The sequence below is a fragment of the Ptychodera flava genome, chromosome 7 (assembly GCF_041260155.1).
Source record: "Ptychodera flava strain L36383 chromosome 7, AS_Pfla_20210202, whole genome shotgun sequence".
Lineage (NCBI taxonomy): Eukaryota > Metazoa > Hemichordata > Enteropneusta > Ptychoderidae > Ptychodera > Ptychodera flava.
Window position 1 is genome coordinate 24,769,160 of NC_091934.1, and position 22,090 is coordinate 24,791,249.

The 22,090-nt window shown below is 38.4% G+C and overlaps 1 long non-coding RNA gene across 1 annotated transcript; it reads left to right on the plus strand.

Annotated features, from left to right (window-relative positions):
* Positions 1 to 3,616: 3,616 nt before the first annotated feature.
* On the plus strand, positions 3,617 to 17,850 carry LOC139137088 (uncharacterized). Its single transcript, XR_011553306.1, has 5 exons — positions 3,617 to 4,025; positions 6,468 to 6,584; positions 7,584 to 7,823; positions 10,715 to 10,859; positions 11,424 to 17,850. It is a non-coding gene; the product is annotated as an uncharacterized lncRNA (long non-coding RNA).
* Positions 17,851 to 22,090: the final 4,240 nt, after the last annotated feature.

Here is a 22,090-nt window from a genome sequence, read left to right on the forward strand (position 1 = left end):
GATAAGATTGATGACCACCTGATGCACTGTTCAATCATTGACAACAGGTAGAGAGTATTTTTTTGGGGACGATTTACTTAGAGGTTTTATCCATTCGACGGTTTTCTATTCATTAAGTCTGAGCCTCACGTACCATGATGGAGACGTCACGTGTACTGTAGGAGCGTAAATACGTGTAACTAAACCTGTCCAATATGGCAAATGTTACACTGTGAAGGAGCATTGTCGTACACATTGTAGTGATTTACTAAAATAGTGCAAATTTTCGTCAGCCAAGAAGCTAAACCTACCACCTTTACGACGGATCCAGAATAAAACGGTTCTACAAATAAGCCTCCGAAACTAACGGCTGATGAACAACTAAGCACAGACGCTCCCTAAGAGGGCGCAAACTCGCCGCTGGCAAAATGGCAGACGGCGATCGTCGTAGCCGCGGTTGTACTTATTCTCTTCATCACTTTCTTGGCTGTGTATGTCGCCCACAAATGCAGGCGCAGAAGCGAAGGCTCGTACGCTGTTGATGGAAGTTGCAACTACACCAGCCAGGGAAAGCACACGGGGAGTTCGCGGATCACTATGACCGCAATAAAAACGATAAAAAGTTAACTAAGAATGGTGGGGAGGGACAGGCCAACAGAGAACTCTTTGTTTAAATAATCGAATAATCCAAAACTGAAAGTATTCCTGCACCATTATCTTTTCTTGGATTTTGATTAAATATTCCCTTTCTCATTTTATACGGTGATTGCCTCACCCACAGTCACTTGACACGTCATTTTGTGAGGATAGTTGGATATTTTTACCTGTTTGCATTACGCCGATTGCAGGAAGTGTCAAGTGCTTGAATTCTACACATCGATCGTGCGAACTAGTTCAGCCAGCCTTGTAGCGCACGAAATTTACAGTGCCGGGGATTGGACGCCCTAAGGCTAGCGAAAACCAACAATGGGGACACATGAGTCCTCTGGTCGATGTTTTGTAAAAGGCGAACAGAGGCGAATTCTAAATTTTGGCAATTTTGAAACATATGCCTGTTTTAATATGTAGTCGAGACGAACTCATACACAGGCGGGAATGTGTCATTCCAACACTTCTGGTATATCGTTTGATATCCTAAGGGCTTGAAAGATGCAAGGGAAAAATAGACTCTAGAAGTTGCCTTCGAAGAAAAAACAGTCCGTGGAAAATAATATTGAAAGCAGACACGAAGTGAAAAAATAATGCACCGACAGTATTGTGACCTTCAGACAGGACGTGCCGTTCGAATTCGGATGCTCCATTTTCATAATACATGATTTCACAGAATTTTTCAAAGCAGACCTGTGGGCTCCGTTATGAAGAATGCCGAAACTCATATTTTTCGTTTTGACTTACACTTATCCACTTTTTAACGTGGCATTTTTTCAGGATTAATTAATTTTGTTTCTTCAACAGCTTCTCTTCACTATCCCCAAAGCAAGTTAGAATATTCATTGGTTCGCTTTGCAATCACTGACAAGTAGCGGCGTCTTTTATTTTCGCAGACTGAGTCCCCAATGCTTTCTATATATTCCCATCACATCGTCGTCAACCGGTAGTCGTACCGCAGTACAGGTACCCTCGCCTCTGATTCTCTTTCCAACTTCCTGAAGTCGATGATGTATGCCTACATTTACATAAGAAGTTTTTGCACCTGCATATAATTGTTCTGAAGCCGATTTTGTTATGTCATGCAAAGAATAGAAAATTAAAACGGAGAAAAACGAGGAAAAAAGATTATTCTTAAATATAAAATCGCTAGAATTGGCCAAGTTGAAAAAATAATGATTCAAAATTGAGCAGGGTCAAAAATAATGCTGCCCTTTCCATCTTCAAAGCCCTTCCCAGATATCAAATTGTCATCCCGTACGTCTTAGGTTATGACAATTTATATACGCTAAAGTTAACCCCTCGAACATGCATGCATTGTTGAATTCCAGACTTTGAACTTTCTCTGATAGCAGGTTCCTCGGTCTGGGAAAGTTTGCTAAATGGGGTATTTTCGGTATCCTTTAGCGCAGAACAAGGTTACCCAGTTCAAGAAGAAGGTAATACTAGAAAACGAATAAATGAAGAAATAAATAGATGACAAATCGTCTCCAATTTTGCAAACGACACCTTCCCTATAAGAGAAGAATTTACGCTTGTTTGCGTCGTGAATATATTTCTTGATGTGTTTCTTCATTTTTCGTTATAATATTTTTTCCTGCAACAATTTTTCTATCGTCGTGTCACAAATTATCTGGAACGGGTGTATGGTAGAGTTTCAGTGTGTCAAGAATTGTTTCAGGGATTGACCGTCAGATATAGGGAGGGATGGTCAAAATGGAAACCCGAATCTTTAGAGCAAACATTCTACCCATTTATATTTTTGGAAAAAGTGCAAATAGAAATATGTTGTTCAACATCCGAAAACATATTCAGTTAAAGTTTGGAGCGTGGACAAAAAACACGTGTCTGGCTCGGCTATCACCTTCCGCAAGGTCTACTGGTCTGTCCCTTAAAAAACAGAATTTTATTGTTCAGCGCAATCTCTCTGTGATCCAGATCTTCTTTCTACTGCACAATGGTGCGTTTTTTATTGTATACTCAGTGTTGTGATCAAATAGTAAATCACACCATTCTTTAAGTTCCATATTATATGCCTATGTCTCCAAGCAGTGTCTGCAGATTGTCGAAAAAATTTGAAATATCAAACGTCACTCGCCATTGTTAATCGATCTGTACTTGTTGTCTGCGGAGACGTCACGAGTACGATAGAGACATCAAGGATAAACCGTAATTGGCATCCGCCTTAGGACTATTTTTTGGTCCTTCTTTCCTGTTCAGTACTGCAGCTTTTAGAGAATTTTTATCACTTTCCACTTATCACGACCAAGTTGCACCAAGTTACAAAACAAGATTGCCGTTCAGCACGCTCTCGCGCTCTGTGTACGTGTGCACTTCAACTTGCCTGGCATCGTAAAAAGTACACACTTCCATAGACTCCGAATATATTTTTACTCATCAAGGAACTTATCATTTAATTAAGGAGACTATGCTGTAACTTTTGATAACATTTTTATCATATTGTAGTTTCTAATGCTGTCATGCGCATTACACCATCATAAAGGGTCTTTTTACATGCATACTTATACTTTTGAGACAGAAGCTAACCAAGGTTACCCTCAGATGACATACCATAACGTATAGTTCCAAGCTGGCTGTGCACACTATTGCTGTCCTGCGCCTATGACTTAAGTAACTCGACAGGTGCCAGTGTGTTATGGCTAGGTCCTTAGTCATTCTAACATTGTCATGAAACTAAAACTGCGTCATAATTATGTCAGGTGTGTGCGCGAAAAAATTAAATGAATTTATAGTTCTATAAAAACAAAATGCATTGACTTTTCCATGTAATGTTTTAATAATAAGTCCAGTCAAAAGAGTGTCAGCTTGAGTAAGTTATACACTACCAGTTGTCTGCATGCAAAGTTATTGTTAAACCTCGTTTGTTTGTAGTCAGCTTATACTGCCTTGCATACTCGCTATTTTTCAAACAAAGCTCGCTGAAACAAGTTCTGACCGCGAAACATCTAGTGCAAGAAGCGATATACAAAGTTGTATGCAAATGAGAACAAGTGTCGCGAAGTGTAGCGAAGCTAAATTAACACTACAATTGAAAGCTTAATGTGTTAGAAGTGTTGGTTTGTATTGTATAAAGCATTCTGTAAAATTTGAACATTCAGTTTCGTTGACGTATTGTCGAAATAAAGCTGAGAATGGCGTACTTGATTGCTTGTCATGGAAGGATATACATGTGTAAAGCGGACCTATGTTTCGCTGACCGCACACGGTCGGCGCGGTGACCGGTACTGTGGATGCAGAATGAAACCCTTGGCCTCGGCGAAAGTTAACTCAACGCGGCGCCGTATAGGCTACATCGTACTCAAGCCAAGTCTCACCGTTGTAGGGTAACAGCTCTGATGATAACTTATTTGCTCGAGTTGTGAAGTCCATCCTCCCACGTAAGTACTTCTGTACTGCCAATTAAATATATGTTAGTAGCTGTGCGTGCGTGCCACGAGTCGACTGTGTGTTCAACACACCACCGTCCCTCGTGGGTGGAGGGACGGTGAACACACTGACTCACAGCCCTGCCACGCAGAGGTACGCTCGATCATATTATACTCGAATTGACTGAATTTGATATATTCATTGCACTGATTTCGGTGTATAGTCGATCATATGTGGTGTGACAGTTGTGTCAACATATGGTCATACGCTAGAACCGCCGAGGATCGAAAGAGTGAACGTTGCACGAAACCGCAGGTTATTCACGGCATGGGTATATTAGCTGTGCGTGGCAGGACTGTGTTTTACCGGGGTTATACGGCCTCCCGCCTTATAACGCCGGTAAAACATTGCCCTGCTGCCACGCAGAGCTGGGGGTTTTACCCCTTTCGTCAGCTGAGGTAACCTGATGATTCACTGTATAAGTATCGCCGTGCGTACAGGTCTCAGGCGTGGCGGAGGCCGTAACGCCGGGAATACAGACCTGTACGCAGGGCTACGTAGTGTACTTGCTTAGTCACACACGTTCTTTTTTCGTGTTCGTGTCTTAGATTTTTTTCATATGTGGAACACGTACACGTACATACGTACGGGAGCTGAATTGCATTACATACGCTGGCGATTCAGTGTACTGTACAGAGATGTTTGATTAAAACGATATGGCATCAGCGGCCAGGAGGTATCATACGGATAGAGGTCACACTGTGAGATCATGGAGGTAGAAGGAGAGATTACCTCCATGGTGAGATCAAGCTTGTTCTCACGGGATCGGAAGCAGCTGTGCCGAGCCCGTATGCTTTATGTTCGGACAGTGCATGCACTGACGAAATTTTTGTCAAGTAAAATGGTTTACATGCTGTACAGTATCATGGATCGTAAGCATGAGTGTGTGTTCACAGTTTCCTTACCTACACTCATGGAGCTAGGAACAAATACCATTTCTGGCTCCATGCTAAACTGGTGTATAAAAACTCCGGTGTGTGCATAGTTAATATTTAACTTTGCAAATTATTGCATATTTAACTTTCATGGAGTCACAGATTTGATAATCATTTTCATTCTGAAGGTCTGAAAGTCCGCTCTACAATTATTGTTTACATGTAGCGTTCAGGGAAATCAATCGAACGGGACCTTGTAAACTTCCGGTTCAGGGGAAAGGCTGGCAGGTAAATGAACAGAGGCCACATATAATCCATGTAGTGCATTTGGTGAAATTCCAAAATTTAATTTCTTGTACATAAATGCCCTTATCACAGATATTTTAACAATATTAATTAATGATTAATGTAATTAATGTTATAGAAATAATGGGTGATGCTCTGACCATTATTATTCATTTATGGCCAAGGGCGAGAGGAAAGTCAAGAATTTACAAGGCTTAGCGAGCAAGCTTATTTTGGCTTTCAGTCTTGCCAAAGCCTATAGATAAACGTTAATGGTCGGGGCAGAGCCTGTTATTTCCATGATATTACCAACAAACCCTAGAAAATCATCAAGATTTACAAAAATTTCCCATGTGAAAGACAACGGAGCCCCAGAACTTGTGCAATATTGCCTGAATACATGGGTTTATGTGCCAGAGAACAGGTGACAATTTGCCAGACACCAGGATGGCAAATCGTTTCCTGCTGCGAGGGCACATAAACCCATGTATTCAGGCAACAATATTTTTATTACATGCCTCTGGTTATAAATGCTGTATGACATTTAGTTATATGCTGGACATTTTCAAACAGTTTTACCATTATTGACCAGCATCAAACGGATTTTAACGAAGGTCAAAATAGAAGTGTGCACATGTATATTTTACATCTATCATTCAGGTCTACTTAGATGTCGAAAACATTGTAGGGCTTCACTGGCCTTGGTAACCATGGAAACCAGTCAGTACATCGTTCACCGACCCCCTAACTCCCCGGATGTTCCTTTTCAAATCAATTCATTGATTTGCACTCACATCAAGGCATGTAATAAGCAATGCACAGTCATGGCCACCCTAAAAATTTGTCAAATCTGGAGATTTTTAAAAAAATGTATAACTTGGGCCACAAGTGCTTCATTTTGTTTTTGTGATTGATTATGATCTTTGTACAATTGACAATTTACATTTTTGATGAAAAGTCACAATGTTAGCAGCATTATTTATATTCATGGACATCAAAACAAACCATTACATACTGTGTATTTGTGGTCAGTCACATGGTTCTGCTCCACCAATTAAATGAGATGTCTATAGCATGGTAATACATAATGAATGAGTGTATGATTTTACTGATCTTTGACCCATATATCATAGCTTCTATGATTAGAAAGTTGAGTATCCATTGTACAGACGGTGAGAAATAGGACTATCTGCAAGATTCTAATTCATTGTATTCGTTGACATTTGCCTACAGCTGTTAGTATACCTCGCGTAACCTGGTCGTAAAGCCTCAGAGGTACATGTATGTGAAACTTAGAAGGAACAAGAATCAAAAGATTGATAACTGCTCTTTGACAAAATCCTTCATCAGGTAAGATTTGATTTTCAATTTCCTGCACATGTCTCGTTCGTTATCAGTTAAGCTTTTCACATGCTCGGTTTTATTTGGCGGAATTGTAATACTTTCTTCAACATCAACTCCCTCAATGCTCTCTACGTAACTTTAATACATGTAAGTATTTCAGAATATGCGTCTGTAGTGTGATCTCCTTGGCAAAAAATTCAACAGGACAAAATAGAGCAAGTGCAAATGAAATTCATGAAGTTCTTCTGTTTCAAACATAGCATCCTTACAGCTGAAATAATAATGGATAATTCTGCAAGCGTTTTAACCTTTAGCCTCTTTATCATTGGAGTTATTTTTTTATACAAATATGTGAATAATATGTATGATTGTCCCAATCATGTTTCATATTAATTTTGATGTTTCTCAGTAAACTACATGTACAAGAACTCGCAGTATAAAACTCGATGTTTTTAGGTACTTGGCTCTTCAAAGATGTATGGCTACTTTAAATGAATCGTGCATTTCCAACCCTGCCATTGACAACACTTTATCTTGTCAAAGTTTCAGATGCTTGGTCAGAATGCCATGCTTAAATTTGTACATTTTTAATGGTTTCATATAGTTTGTTGTTTGTTGTTTATTGTTTATTGTACTTCATGCATTCATATTATTATGTTTATTTTATGGAGCCTGTTAATGTGACTTGTTCCTGTTGGTCTTTCTTTGAAATAAATATATAAAGATATTGCTACTTGCTTGAATACACGTCTTGACCTACATTATGTACCTGTTTCCTTTAAAAAGGTCCACAATCACCAGTGATTACAATGGGTTTAGGGCAAAGTTATACCAGTGATGGAAGGTTTAATTAAAATTACAGAAGTCATAAACAATCAAGTTGTCTTATCTTGCATATAAAAAGCCATGTTTTAGAATGAACTGATGTAAACTAATGTCAGCAATTTGCAGGAGATAATATTTACATTGCATGATTCAAGTTAATGTTTCTTTTCACCCAATCAGATTCAAGATCCCTTGCTGAGACAGTGCATACTGGGCAATGACAACCAGGTGAAAAGCAACATAGTGACAATACCATCCTCCATTGCAAAGCATATACACAGTGTGTGGCTATGCAGAGAGCCAACACTGAACAGAGATGATGGTGTTGTCATCAATGCAGAGCAAAAACCTGTGGAATTGAGGGAATCTTTCATCAATATATTTATTTTCCTAAGACAATGGGTCCTTGCTGTGGCACAGGTTTGTACTTACACTGTTCAGTGTTTCCACTGGGTAAATTTTCCCTTAAACCATTCTGGCTAATTGAGACCAAATTGATTAGCCAGAACTATAGCCATCAAAATTACATGTAATTGCATTTATGATTTTTATCCAACTGACAGTTGTATATATATACTCAGGTGGGTCCTATCAGTTGCTACAGTGGCAAGATGACATTAAACTGGTCCAATAATCATTTCTATTCAAGGTAATACATTACCAGGTCCATTGGACATTTGTGATTTAAAAATTTAAGTAGGACTCATCCTGACCGACTGATAATTAGTGGCAATGAAAATAAACAACTATTTTTTATGGAACAAACTGCTTTCTTAATAACATTCACAACAAATTTTATTTCCTGTGTGCCACACACTTATGTGACTTAATTTTGCACTTTTGTAAATGTATCAAGATGTATTACAAGTATTGCATCATTGACAGGGTAACTTCAAGATGTTTCCTTTGAAAGATCCATAGCTTCTGCCTCAATCATCAAGTGCTTTCAGTTCTCCAATCACAGAGTCTGATTATTAAACCAACTGTCACTTAAAGAAGGTGTACTCCAAGCAGTAAATGCTTAATAGTTTCAAAATCAAACTGGGTGTATACATGTATTTTAAAATATCCTGTCTGGCCACTTTATATGTCTTACAGAAAAAAAAAGCTGACTCTTCTCTTATTAAAACACTAGTCATGGAAATTCAACAAACTATTCCTGGTACACTTTCTTTTTTGTAACTACTACTACCCTGCAACTCTGCGGACAACCTGTGCAATTATCTTTTTTGCTTAATTGTACTCGAACACGACTTAGCATGTCGCAGTGTGCTGCTTGTTGTTCAGCGTAGTAAACATTCAACAGGACAACATCCTGGGCATATCTTCATGCAAATATTATGACCAATGCCTATCCACAATACAGTGTTACTCAGTACGTGTACACATCATGGCAGGAGGTGACCCCAGCCTATATCCACAAATACATGTACACAGTATGGAAGATAACCCGGGCCTATCCTCAATCCAAATGCATTCACATGGTATGGAAGATGGCACAGACATATATCCACAATACACATAATATATGCAATGGAGGATGGCCTAAGCCAATACACATACATGCACACAGTATGTACATGTATGATGAATCAGCTGGCCTATATAGAATACAAAATGGGAGATGACTAAGGCCTATCATTAATACAAACAGTCTGTACCTGTATCGTATTCAGGATAGGCCCAGGTCATTTTCAAAAATGTGTACCTGTATTGTATTCAGGATAGGCCTGGGTCATCTTCCATAGCAGGTACCTGTATGTGTATTCTGGATAGTCCAGAGTCACCTGCGATGCTGAGTAATTGTTTTGTGGATAGGCCTGGGTCATTGTATTTGCATAGGTTATAACATTTGCATGAAGTTTGGCTCAGGACGTCATCCAATTGACAGTTTACCACACTGTGCTCATTAATAGCTGCCTCTGAGTTTGCTGCAGTAGTGTCCTACGGTGACGTTTTTGAAACACTGGTTTCATTTTATTCACCACCCTTGCTGTCATTGGCTGCTGTTGTCTGCTTAGTTTTTGAAAATATACTGCAATCAGTATTCCTGACTATGTTAAAGCATTGTTTACAAAGCACTTGTCATAAAATAACAAGGTCATTGCATGCAGCCATCTGAAAGCATGGCATATAACTTCATAAGTTACTGATTATAATAGTTTTCTGAGACTGCACACTAAAGCAAGGAAAGAATGACCAGCCAGGGATGTTAAAAAATCTCTCTGCCTTTTAAAGGTGGAGCCTCCCTTTAAAAGGACGCAAAGCTATAGCAGCGTTCATTGTGTTAGTGGACACCAAACAGTCAACACAAGGTTACACGCTCCAGAAAATGCCACTTTTTAGTTTTCCCCGGCCACAAGAAGGCAGACAGACTGCCAAGCGGTCAGCGTGAAGTTGCTGCCGATCGGACTCTGTGGTTATATTAAAAGTCTAACGCGACTAGAAGACAATTTTTTAGGAAATTCGAGTGTTTGTTGTGACTGTTGGCGATTTAAACTGACCGTCAATCAAACGCTTGTATAAACTCTGTTTGCAGGATTAGCAAAAGGTGATAAAAGGTTGAGATCAGTTTGTGTAATTAATGTTATAGAAATCAAACATCGTACTGGCCAAGTGTTTGACTGGGAGAAGAACTCCACTAATGCGAGAACCTGGGATTGAAAAGTGCGGCTTTAACTGCACTCTCGATCAGCCCCCTGAAAAATAGCACAGACCAGTTTGGCGAAGGATAGTTGAAAATATTTCCCAATCTGCAGACATTTCATTTGCCATTTCACGCTCTTGCGAATGGCAGCGGAAACACTGCTGTTGTCATACACATTTGTAGTCCTTTTTTTAAAATACCCTCTTGAGTAGATCAAATGTATTACACCTCTACCATACTATTTAATCAGTAACTTTGTTGTGATAATCATTGCTTACACATTTTTGGTAAAGTTATTTTCTCTTATTTAGCTGAATTTGCTAAAAAATTTTCTTGCCACTTGGCACTCTATGAATTGCCTAGTGAAATGCAGATGATATGATAAATGCACATGACTAGACATTCAATACATGTAGCTTCATTCGTAGGATCCATAAAACTGTTATGATGAAGTATATTCCAATGAGAGAATACATCTGGTATGCACACGTGATTTAGAATGTTTACATGTGTCTAATGCTTATCATCATTAGGGTTAAGGACATACAGAGTGTTTGCAATTCATTGTAGTACATCCCATCACCAAATGTATTTTAATCATTCCGGTTATCATTGTTATTTAAAGAGTTATAAGTAATCACGAGTCTATGTGTTTACAATTCAGGATCAGCAGTGCATGCTGCGCAATATCAAGGATGAGAAATACCATTGACCTTGACAAAGAGCATTAAAGACAAAGTGGAGGGCTTGGGATTGGACTTGGATCATGACATTATTACGAAAGATGAATGGAAATGATCAAAAAACAGGTAAATTTCCATTTTAGTCCTTGCACCACAGTATATATACACAAGTGGCTGTTGCAAAGATGTGCTGGAACTGGTATCTTGTAACTTGCACAAAGTGTTTATGTTAGTTGTCTTTATAGCTATACACATGTCTAGCATGTTTACAATTACAAGAATACTATTTAGAATCACAGGTTCACAAAAATATTAGTGATACATTTCTGTATTTTAATTGACATTGCCAGCTGCAACTATGTAGGTACATCAGTTTTACACTAATTCATCCTGAATTATACACAACATGCATGTGACAGCAATCCTCATTCTTAAACTGTGCAGGACATTGGTTGTTGCCAATCTACATTGTATTACATATGACATGAGCAAGAAGGAAAAGTATGGTTTAGATGTCTAGGTTAGAGAAACATGCATATAGCGGAGAGAAAAATAAATTTATTGGTCCTTTACACAAGAATTCTTGGATATGTGACACACAAATAAACTAACTTTTTGTGAAGAGAAATTATTATCTTCCATGATTTGTCCATGATTATCTTCCATGAGTTATTATTATTACTATGTTAGGGAACAGGTGTGTATATCCATGCAGAAGAGGAAGCAGGATAAATCCAAAACCGACTATAAGGCAGCATTTTACCATTCAAAGAAAGGAACCAACCACCAGGGACAGTTGTCTCAAGATGAAGACAGTGGGATTGCACCTCCATTTGGTAGAGGATTTCCTATTAGTCAGTATGGTGGAGAGACGTGCACCCTTACACTGCTCAGCACACAGATTTGTGTATGTTAGGATCAGAGGCTCCTAAACCATAGCACCTACCACAGATAAAGAGTGGCCAACTTAACAGACAAAACCCTCAATACTAAGCATCATCAGATACAGCTAGTACAGAACTGTTGAAGGTAGAAGGTATATAATTATATACCTGGATATATAATTATATAATTATATATCCAGCTCATAGAGAGGAAAAATTCAACTTTCAGAGCACTGAGAAAAGACAATTATTATTTCATGCCTCCCCTCAGTATCATGGTGATCTCTGTAGTATAGTAAACGGACCTGTAGCTAGTTGTCACTTGTGATGATTGTTTATAAACATTCCATTATAACTTCTTTTTCTGCTCCAGAGGGTGTACATGTCAATCAGGACCCAGATTTACATATACTTGTCAATAACATTGCAATGTGCACATGTATGATACACTTTGTTTCCCAATGAGCTTCCAGAAGAAGAACAAAAAACTGGAGTTGATATCAAAAGAAATTGTGAAAAATTCATCAAAAAATTACAGCAACTGGAGCCCAAATTTCATGGGGAGCTGTCATTATTTACGGAGTACAGGTCGGAGAGGAGATGTTGGAGGAATTTCGTCGGAAACTCTAAATTTTGAGTACCCCCCAAACCATGATGAATTTGAGTAACCCCCCCCCTCCTTACATGGAAATTTGACTGACCCCCACACTCAATTTGAAAAGTTAAATTTCAATACATGTATTTCTACAATTTACATAAATACAGCAAGAGGAAAGACCATTCAAATCCTTGTGTACCCTGCGAGATAATCATTGGTTATCTCATGACGGTTGAACAAGGTGAAACCAACAAAATGAAATTCAAAGTCACAACAAAACATAGATGTCAAAGGTTACACTATAACCAGTATACAACCACATACAGTTTTGTTGTATGTATGGGTATCATAACAGGGTCCTCACTAGGATATCCGACAGGGTAGACTTTGAAAGTACAGATTGAAGAACATGCAGGGCTGATGGGGAAAGTGTCCGCTTGGCTTGCTCCCCTCCCTTGCATGGAAAAGTTTGAGAAATTGTAGTGTGCATTGGTGCAGTTTGGTGTAATCTAAGAGGTATTTTCAATGTGTAATTTTACTGAGTAAAAATTTGTAGAAATTGATGTGTGAAGTAGGCAATCTGAGAGGTGTTTCAATACATTTGCACCAAAAATTGAATAACCCCCCCTTCTTTCTCTCAACATTTTGAATAACCCCCCTTATAGCTTTCAATATTTTGGGTGACCCCTTCACATTCATCTGACCCCCAGGCTGTAACTAATGATGGCTCCCTAGGAGATATATCTTCAAGCTTGTGCGATATGGATTTCAGGCAATGTCAACTTGTGGACAAAAGGATACAGAGAATGTTGCAGATTATTGCAAATGGGACTAACTTATGAATACAGCACACCAAGTCACATTCCATTATCAAGAAAAAAAGCTCAAAACTACATCTGAAGTTGGCTTTGGAGATAAAAACTATTGTTTGCAATCATCGACCCTCATTACTCGCAAAGTGCTATGCAAGAGCAAAGTGTACATATTCAGAACATCAGTTTGATCGTTCATGAGATTCAATGTTAAGTACCAAGTATTGTTGTTGGGGACCGCTTGGCAAATAAACTTAATATATTTCAATATTACTAAGATTACACAAAGAAACCACAGCAGTTGCCTGTCCCATTTTCTCGAAGGTGTATGTTGCAATAAGTGAAAATATTTCAACAAAATTACCTTTAGCAGTCAGACAAGCTTATGAAAAATAGAGATTTATATATGTAATCATCACTTGTTTATTTGTATTCTAATGGATATAACTTTAAAAGAACAGACAGGGAATCAAACTGTTTTCTATTTTAGCTCTGCAGTTAGTGTGAATGAGCCTATCTTGTGTACCCTGGTAGGTGTGTGTTGTTGTTGGTCATCCGTCAACTTTTAGCATTTTTGGGGGTGAATTTGCTTTTAAGCTTCACTATCAGCAAAGCAGAGCTAATCTAATGAGTGGATATGTATTGTTGTTTGTCAGCCTTTTAGCTCTGCTGTCAGCAATGCGGAGCTTATCAAATGGGCTGATTTTACGTCATTGCCCATCTCTCCCTCCGTCCATCATCCGTCCGTCCGTCATCCATCACAATTGCGCTCTTCTCTGAAATCACATAAATTGTCTGGTTGCTTTGAAATTTGATACTCGTGCAGAATTTGCATATTTCTATATTTTAGGTATTTTTTTGCTGTTTTTGGTCACAAAATCTATTTCTCTGAAGTTGCTTATCTGATTGCTTTGAAATTTTATATGCATTTCACTTGGGGTGACCTCAGTTAGGTTAATTGTTCAAATTTTAGTGAAATATGCAAATTTGTATTTTGAGGCAATTCTTGTCATTTTTTTAGTCCCCATGGACACCGTCCGGGGGACTTATAGGTTTGGCCATGTCCGTGCATCCGTCTGTCCATGCATGCGTGCGTCCATTCACGCAGATATCTCAGAGATGCCTGGAGCGATTTCACTCACACTTGGTACAAGGATTACTTCATAAATCATACATATGCAAATTGATTTGTTTTGTGATATGATCCAATATGGCTGCCATGCGGCCATTTTGTTACGATTTTTTTATGTGCAGAGCCATAACTCAGGCACATCTCAACCGATTTTATTCAAAGTTGGTACAAGGACATTGACCTATATCATACATATGCACGTCAATTTGTTTCACGAAATGATCCAATATGCCGGCATGACAGCCATTTTGTTATTGGACACCGTGGTGCGAAGCACCAAAGGTGTCCTATGTCGCCACAATGTCTGTGTGTGTGTCCGTCTGTCCGTCCGTCTGTCCGTCCGTCCGTCCGTAGACAGATTTGTTCCACTCATAACTTAAGAACCCTTAGGTCCAATGTCATGCAATTTGGTATTTGGTATTATCATGATGAGACTTAGATCTGATTAGATTTTGGTGGGTGTGGCTTATTAATTAATTGCTCATTTGCATATTTTATGACTTTTTTCGTTCACGCAGATATCTCAGAGACGCCTGGAGCGATTTCGTTCAAACTTGGTAAAAGGATAGTACTCTACCTCATACAGATGCACGTTGATTTGTTTCACAATGCGATCAAATTTGGCCGTGTTAGAGGACTTTTTAGTTTTCACCTCCATAGACTCCCATGTATAAGGCAGTCCATAGACTCCCATGTTTAAGGCAGTCCATAGACTCCCATGTATAAGGCAGTCCATAGACTCCCATGTATAAGGAAGTCCATAGACTCCCATGTATAAGGCAGTCCATAGACTCCCATGTATAAGGCAGTCCATAGACTCCCATGTATAAGGCAGTCCATAGACTCCCATGTATAAGGCCAAGAAAAATAAAAATTTAGTTTCTCATCGTATTCATATTGCAAAAAGGATGCAGTGACACAGTTTTTAGTCCCCACAGATAAAGTCCAGGGGGCTCATAGATTGGGTCATGTCAGTCCGTTAGTCCATCCATGTGAGTCCATCCGTTCATGCAGATATCTCATACGCTTTGACAAAATGTCACGTGACCTTTGACCTCAAATATACATATTTGTCCATAACTCGGTAACCACAAGTGCTAAACCTTTCATATATGGTATGATGGGACACCTTATGACGCCACATATTGTTCCTCGTTAATTATGCACATATCTAATTTTGAGCGAGCCAATAGAGCTAGAGGTCTGATTTTTGGTATGTAGGGATAACTTAGCAATACAATTTTTTTTGAAAAATGTCACGTGACCTCAATGACCTTTGACCTCAAATATACATATTTGTCCATAACTCAGGAACCACAAGTGCTACACCCTTCATATTTGGTATGATGGGACACCTTATGACGCCACATATTGTACCTCATTAATTATGTGCATATCTAATTTTGAGCAAGCCAATAGAGGTAAATGTATGATTTTTAGTATATAGGGACAGACTATAGGATAGAAATTTTTTGACAAAATGTCATGTGTCCTCGATAACCTTTTACCTAAAATACACGATTATGTCAATAAATAAGTAACCACAAGTGCTATGTCCTTTATATTTAGTAGGATGGGAGACCTTATGACAACACATGCTTTACCTCATTAATTATGCCCATATATAATTGTGGGCAAGCCAATAGAGCTAGAGGTCTGAATTTTGGCATATATGGATTAATTAGCAATACAATGGTTTTTTTCGCAAAATGTCACGTGACCTTGATGACCTTTGACCTTGAATATGCATATATATGCATAACTCAGTAACCACAAGTTCTTTACGCTTCAATTTTGATAGGATAGTAGACCTTAAGATGTCACATCTTGTACCTCATTTATTATGCACATATGTATTTCTTGGCAGGCCAATACAGCTGGAGGTCTGATCTTTTTTCCCGATTTAGAACCATAACTTAGACATGCCTCTTGTTTCAAAATGGGAACAATGACATAGACCTATGTGTCCATAGATCTGAACATATACACTCCAGTGATACTTCTTAATGACCTCATTTCCCTGCCCCATCAAGACTAATACTCCTATTACAAGTGGGGACTATGTCATTGTCAATGACTTGTTACTTCTAGAATATACAGAATATTATCTCACATAGTGAGTGTCTGAATATTATTCTGAATTGTATTCTAAAGCACATTCTGAAAGGACTCTTCTGGAATATACAGAATATTATCTCACATAGTGAGTGTCTGAATGTTATTCTGAATTGTATTCCTAAGCACATTCTGAAAGTAACTCTTCTGAAAATTTCACATTCTTTGCCACTGCACCATCTCCCTAATACATACTGATGACCCACGTGTCCACTCAAGTCTCACTTTGATTATAATTATTCATGTACGGAGCCAAAAATCGGGCACTTTCAACATCAATTTTATTCAAAGTTGGTACAAGGACATTGACCTATATCACACATATGCACATCAATTTGTGTTACAATATGATCCAATATTGCCGCATGGCGACCATTTTGTTACAATTTTTTCATGTCCTTAGCCATGACTCAAACATGTATTATTTGGGGCCGTTTTTGCCATTTTTGTGAAAAACTTTGTTTCTCAAAAATGCTCATCTGATAGCTTTAATATTTGGCAGACATGTTCTTACGGATGATCTTATTGTGACATTGTGTATTTTTACAGCTGTCCTTAAATGAGCTATCAAAGATTTCCACCCTCTTCATCATAAGTGTCAGAAATAGGTAGTCTCTACATAACACAGCTGAGCTTTATCAGCTGCCATTACGCTTGCTTACAAATAAAAACTTTTAATGATACCAATATGTCACAAACCATTAAAAGATAGTTTCCATGTTGTTTTGAAATGAATGTATTCATGACATTGATTATCAATTGGAAAACGCCCCCTAGTACTTTTCCCTTCAGTGACTTTGCTTTGCTTCACTCACTCGGTGACCCCCTATTTAACCATCATGGATTAGGGTGTCCCACCTTTCCAAAATTCTTGGAAAAACACTCACTGAAACCGACAAGTACATTATTCATCAACACATTTGTCTCACACATAGTTATTCTCTGCACACCACAGCAGGACTCTGTCAGCCGCTAGGTCACTTTTTGGCATAACTCTTCTTCCCCTAAACATTTCAACCTATACTTGAATAGGTCAAGTGGACCCCAGTACAGTTGGTTAAAAACAACATGTTTGAGTGTTGAAAACTTTGTGAACCTGTTTTATGCAGCTATAGGTATGATGCATCATTTTCCTCAGAATATTTCAGATTATGTACAATGATCAGTCTTAGGCTTTATGTGCTCATTGGTATGCCTGTAAAAATATGCAGCCAAGTATTAAAGCTGTGTATTGTGAAATTCTCTTGTTACACAGTAAAGACTTTTATCACAATACTGCATGCTGATTTACATGGGATCATAATCAGATCTCATCCCCAGTTGGTAGTATTGACATTGTATCAGCTGTACACTGATGTATACTTGAAGCTTCCTTACAGATGTAAGATGTAATTGATTCCTCCAGTAGTTCAAATGACATTGCAATTGTCACCTTTGTAATTAAGTAAAATATATGTTATTGTTTTCCAAGGCCTGCATATGTAAGAACACTTGGTTGATTGTGTATCACTCTTTTACAATGTAATACAGATATTTTAATGGTAAATAAAAGTTCCTAACATGCTTTTATACAACATTACATGTATTTCTGTCTCTGTCATATTGTGGGATGATCTGTGTGTGTCTCTTGTGTTTTGTACAATGTATTGGAATATATTCAAATAGATGTAAGCCATCGTGAATATCACATTAATACTCCGTGCCAAATGGCAAGGTCATCAACTTGAATCCCACCAATTTCAATGTGTCAGAGATATTATTCATATATTATCATAGAAAGCATTATTTTTTCAAGAAAATTGTAAGTATACATCTATGTGTATACTTGAAGCTTCATGGGATCATAATCAGATCTCATCCCCAGTTGGTAGTATTGACATTGTATCAGCTGTACACTGATGTATACTTGAAGCTTCCTTACAGATGTAAGATGTAATTGATTCCTCCAGTAGTTCAAATGACATTGCAATTGTCACCTTTGTAAACGATTGGAACTAATTTGGGATAATTTGTTTAACTTATTTTTCAAATTTCTCAAAAGTATTAGATGCCATATAGCTGAATGTTGTAATTACTCATAAAACAAGTGTGTAACGTAAAAAGAAAAACAATTGAGCTTACATTTCAGGTTAAAACGACCTTACTTCACCATCCAATTATCCTAAATTAGTTCCAATCGTGTTATATGTTTAGTGATGAAAATAGGAACACGGGAATTTCACATGATGGGTTTTGCAACATGTAAAAGTGACGTTTGAACATTAACTGTTAGATTTGTATTCATGATTGGATGTACCATTTTATCCATAATTCATACCTATAAGGTCAAAGCCACGCCTTAAAAATGTTTAAAGGCATATTATAAGACAATTCAACGAACATTGGAAAGAGGAACACAGCGGACCCAAGACATTTTGATTATGGCAGAAGCGCATCTTGGGCGATTGCAACTGCCAAGCTTATCTACCGAAAAATAAAGTCTATAGTACCAGCGAACTCTGAACGTCTCGTGTAGTCATTACTTTGAAGATTCCCAGTACTTCTCAGCATGTCAAGGCGAGTAAACGAGATACACAATAAAGGCATATAGGCCTAGAATCAAAATAGTCGCAGACCCGGCGTGAGGAGACATAAATTGAATGCAAATTAATCTAGTACCGTCCGGTATCGATATTAGAATCCCGCAATTGCCGAAATTTATCGAGTAAAACATCGCGGATTTCGCAGACCCGGGCTGTCGAGATATTTTAAGAGTGTAGTACTGTCTTATCGATATTAGAGTCCGAAATCACTAACATTTAGCTTGTTGATACCGGCTATTTTAGCCTTACTCATGAGCGTGTCTATATATGATCCACATTGTGCAGTGTCGTCGTGTATCGTTACTAGTGTCCGAAACACCTTAAAAACAATCTTGCTCGAACTGTGCAGAGCATGACTTGGCACCTTTGATAGTTTTTAACAATTTCAGCTAACATGTTCACACCTGTGGGCTAATGTCGCAGAGATGTGTCTGTCGGGCCCGACATTTTTACTAAGGGGTTGACCATTTGATATCCTGGGGGTCTGGAAGATTTTCGAGAAAAAAAATCCCAGCAGATACAAGGGGAAAAAAATTCTGCCTTAGATGAGTTCTGTAAAAAAAACTGGCAAGCTAATGTGGAAGAAAAAAAATCTATCAGTATCAGCAAGAACCTTTGGGATGTAACTTTTTCATTTCCATGCACCCTTCTTGTCTTTCCAAAAGCCTCTTAAAATTAATTTTCAGTTACATTTTGCTTTTTGAATTGTTCACTGATTTTAGATAAGTGAAGACACTCTGTCGATACATGCATATCATCTCTTGTATGTTGACCAATAAATAATACGCTGGTATGATTGCATGCGACATGGACAGATCACACTGACAAGACAAATGACAGAATTTCAGAAGATGTTAAAACAAAACTGTCATCGTCAAGTATTATAATCCATGGCACGTTTCCTCCAACCATAAACCAATTTGCATGTTCAAAAAAGAAAATCAAAATGTAACTATATTTTCAATTTTCTAATGGTTTTATCATCTTGATTATAAACTCTTAGGCCTATTTCTAAATTTAAAATCTTTGGGCTGAGATTGAATATAGGAAACGGGTATGTATACTACATATGTATAGGTGTCAGGGCTCGAAATTAGCGGCAGTTTCGCGTCCACAGACTACCAATTTTCCCTGGGGCTACCAAAATCCATGAAATGCACGGCTCAAAATTAACGTTTTCCCTGGTATTCCACTTGGGTTACCATTTTCTGAAGTTGGTAACCAAGTGACAATGGCTGGTAGCCCATGCATATTTTAGTTCAGGGATATTGTTTTTCACTAACCAGACAAGAAAAAGCGATTTTGCAAGATTCTGCCCATGAAGTGAATTTCTAGTAATTTATCATTGGCTGCATAATACTTCCGTTTTCTGTTTAGCATTTTTGGACATGCAAACAGGGATATCAAGGATAGCTGTACTGATCACTATGTAACAACCCCCCCCCCCCCACAAAAAAAGCCATGACGCGCAGGTTCTGAAATGACGCACGCGGTGACCAGCTGACAGAAACGATCTTTATTATTTTGGCCTAATGGACAACAGTGATACTCAAAGCTTGGTAATCTATTGACAACTTGTTTCATTCTCAGAGTTGTATGAAAATTTTGATAGTCATCATGACAACGACCACGACTTTCTCAGCACGTCGAGACTAGATATACTGTAGCAGTGCTAAAATAGACCATGGGCTTTCTGTTGGGAGGAGACATATTGTCTGTGATTGATACATTATGATCCAATTGCAATGAAAATGCGTTTTCATTGACCATCACTTCCAGTGCTGTCACTCAAGTACGTCAGTTCAGATATTGGCCATTGCACGCCAAATACTGGCTGAATTTTATGTCCCGGCTTTTGGTAGTCCGTATGGGCTACCATTTCATGGATTTTGGTTGCCCCAGGGAAAAGTTGGTAGTCTGTGGACGCGGGACTACCGCTAATTTCGAGCCCTGAAATGGTAGCCCATGGTGGACTACCAGGCGAAAACGTTTATTTCGAGCCGTGGGTGTGTATACAGAGGATGGAACTTTGCGCCCATTCAAATTCTCTCTGACAAACTCAATTTCCCACAATGCACATTTCCGTTTTTTCAATTTCCAATATACCAAATGTCCAATTTTCCCATTTCATTTGGGGCGTGGCCCAGTATCTTTTCATTACTATGGCAGAAATAACTCTTTCGAATTTGCACTGTGACCAAATATACTGGGGGAGGGCTTGGATATGATAATTCGCACAAGATACTTTCGGGGATACTTTTAAAATTAGCGGGAATGAGGGACTGGTCAGTTTCTTTGGCCTAGGTGACCGGTGGATTCATGGGGTCCTCCCTGTTTTTTTACTTTGGTGAAGGGTCACCTACATGTATTTTAAAATGCCCAATATTATTGGGGTCAGTGTTTTTTAAATATGACGCGGGCTCATACTTGCCTAAAATGCATCAAATGCATCGTGCTAGCCATGAATTTCATCATTCAATTTCATACCCTGTTTTTGACTTTGGTGATAGGGGGTCACCATGTTTTGAAATGCCCAATGGGGGGGGGGGGGGGGTAGGGTGTCAGTGTGTTTTTTAATTTCGACAAGGCTCATAATTACATAAAATGCATTGTGTCAGCCACAAATTTCATTATTCAGTTGCATCGTTCGGCGCGCCCTTCGGTCGCGTAACTTTAATGATAATAAGACATATTTTTCAGATCCCCGTCCTAGTGCAAAACGTAATATATCAGACATACATACATCTGAGATATCTGTATGTTTAAAATTTTTCGGCGCGCCCTTCGGGCGCATTTCTTTAAAATATAAAATAATACTTTTCAGCATCCCCTTCAGCTGCGTGACTTTCATATATCAGATATTATGTATATCAGAGATATCTGGATGTTTAATATTTTTCGGCGCCCTTTCGGTCGCAGTAAATTAACATATCAGAGATATATGTCAGAAATATCTTGATGTCTGTAAAGTGAAAGTCTGTTTTGCGCAGTGTACTGATCATTATGAAATCTGCTGGTCATATGAAAAGCATGACAAGTTCCTGATACTTTTCTGTTCTCTGTGAGAATTCAGTATTAGAAGGCAACATGCACTAATATTTCACAATCACATTTTTCTTACAACAGTTCTGGACATCTGGTTATGCATAAAAAGAGTGGAGTACATTCACAGCTCATTCAATATACTGTATTCAAACTTTAGAATGGACACTTTTAAGTTCGTATCTTACAACT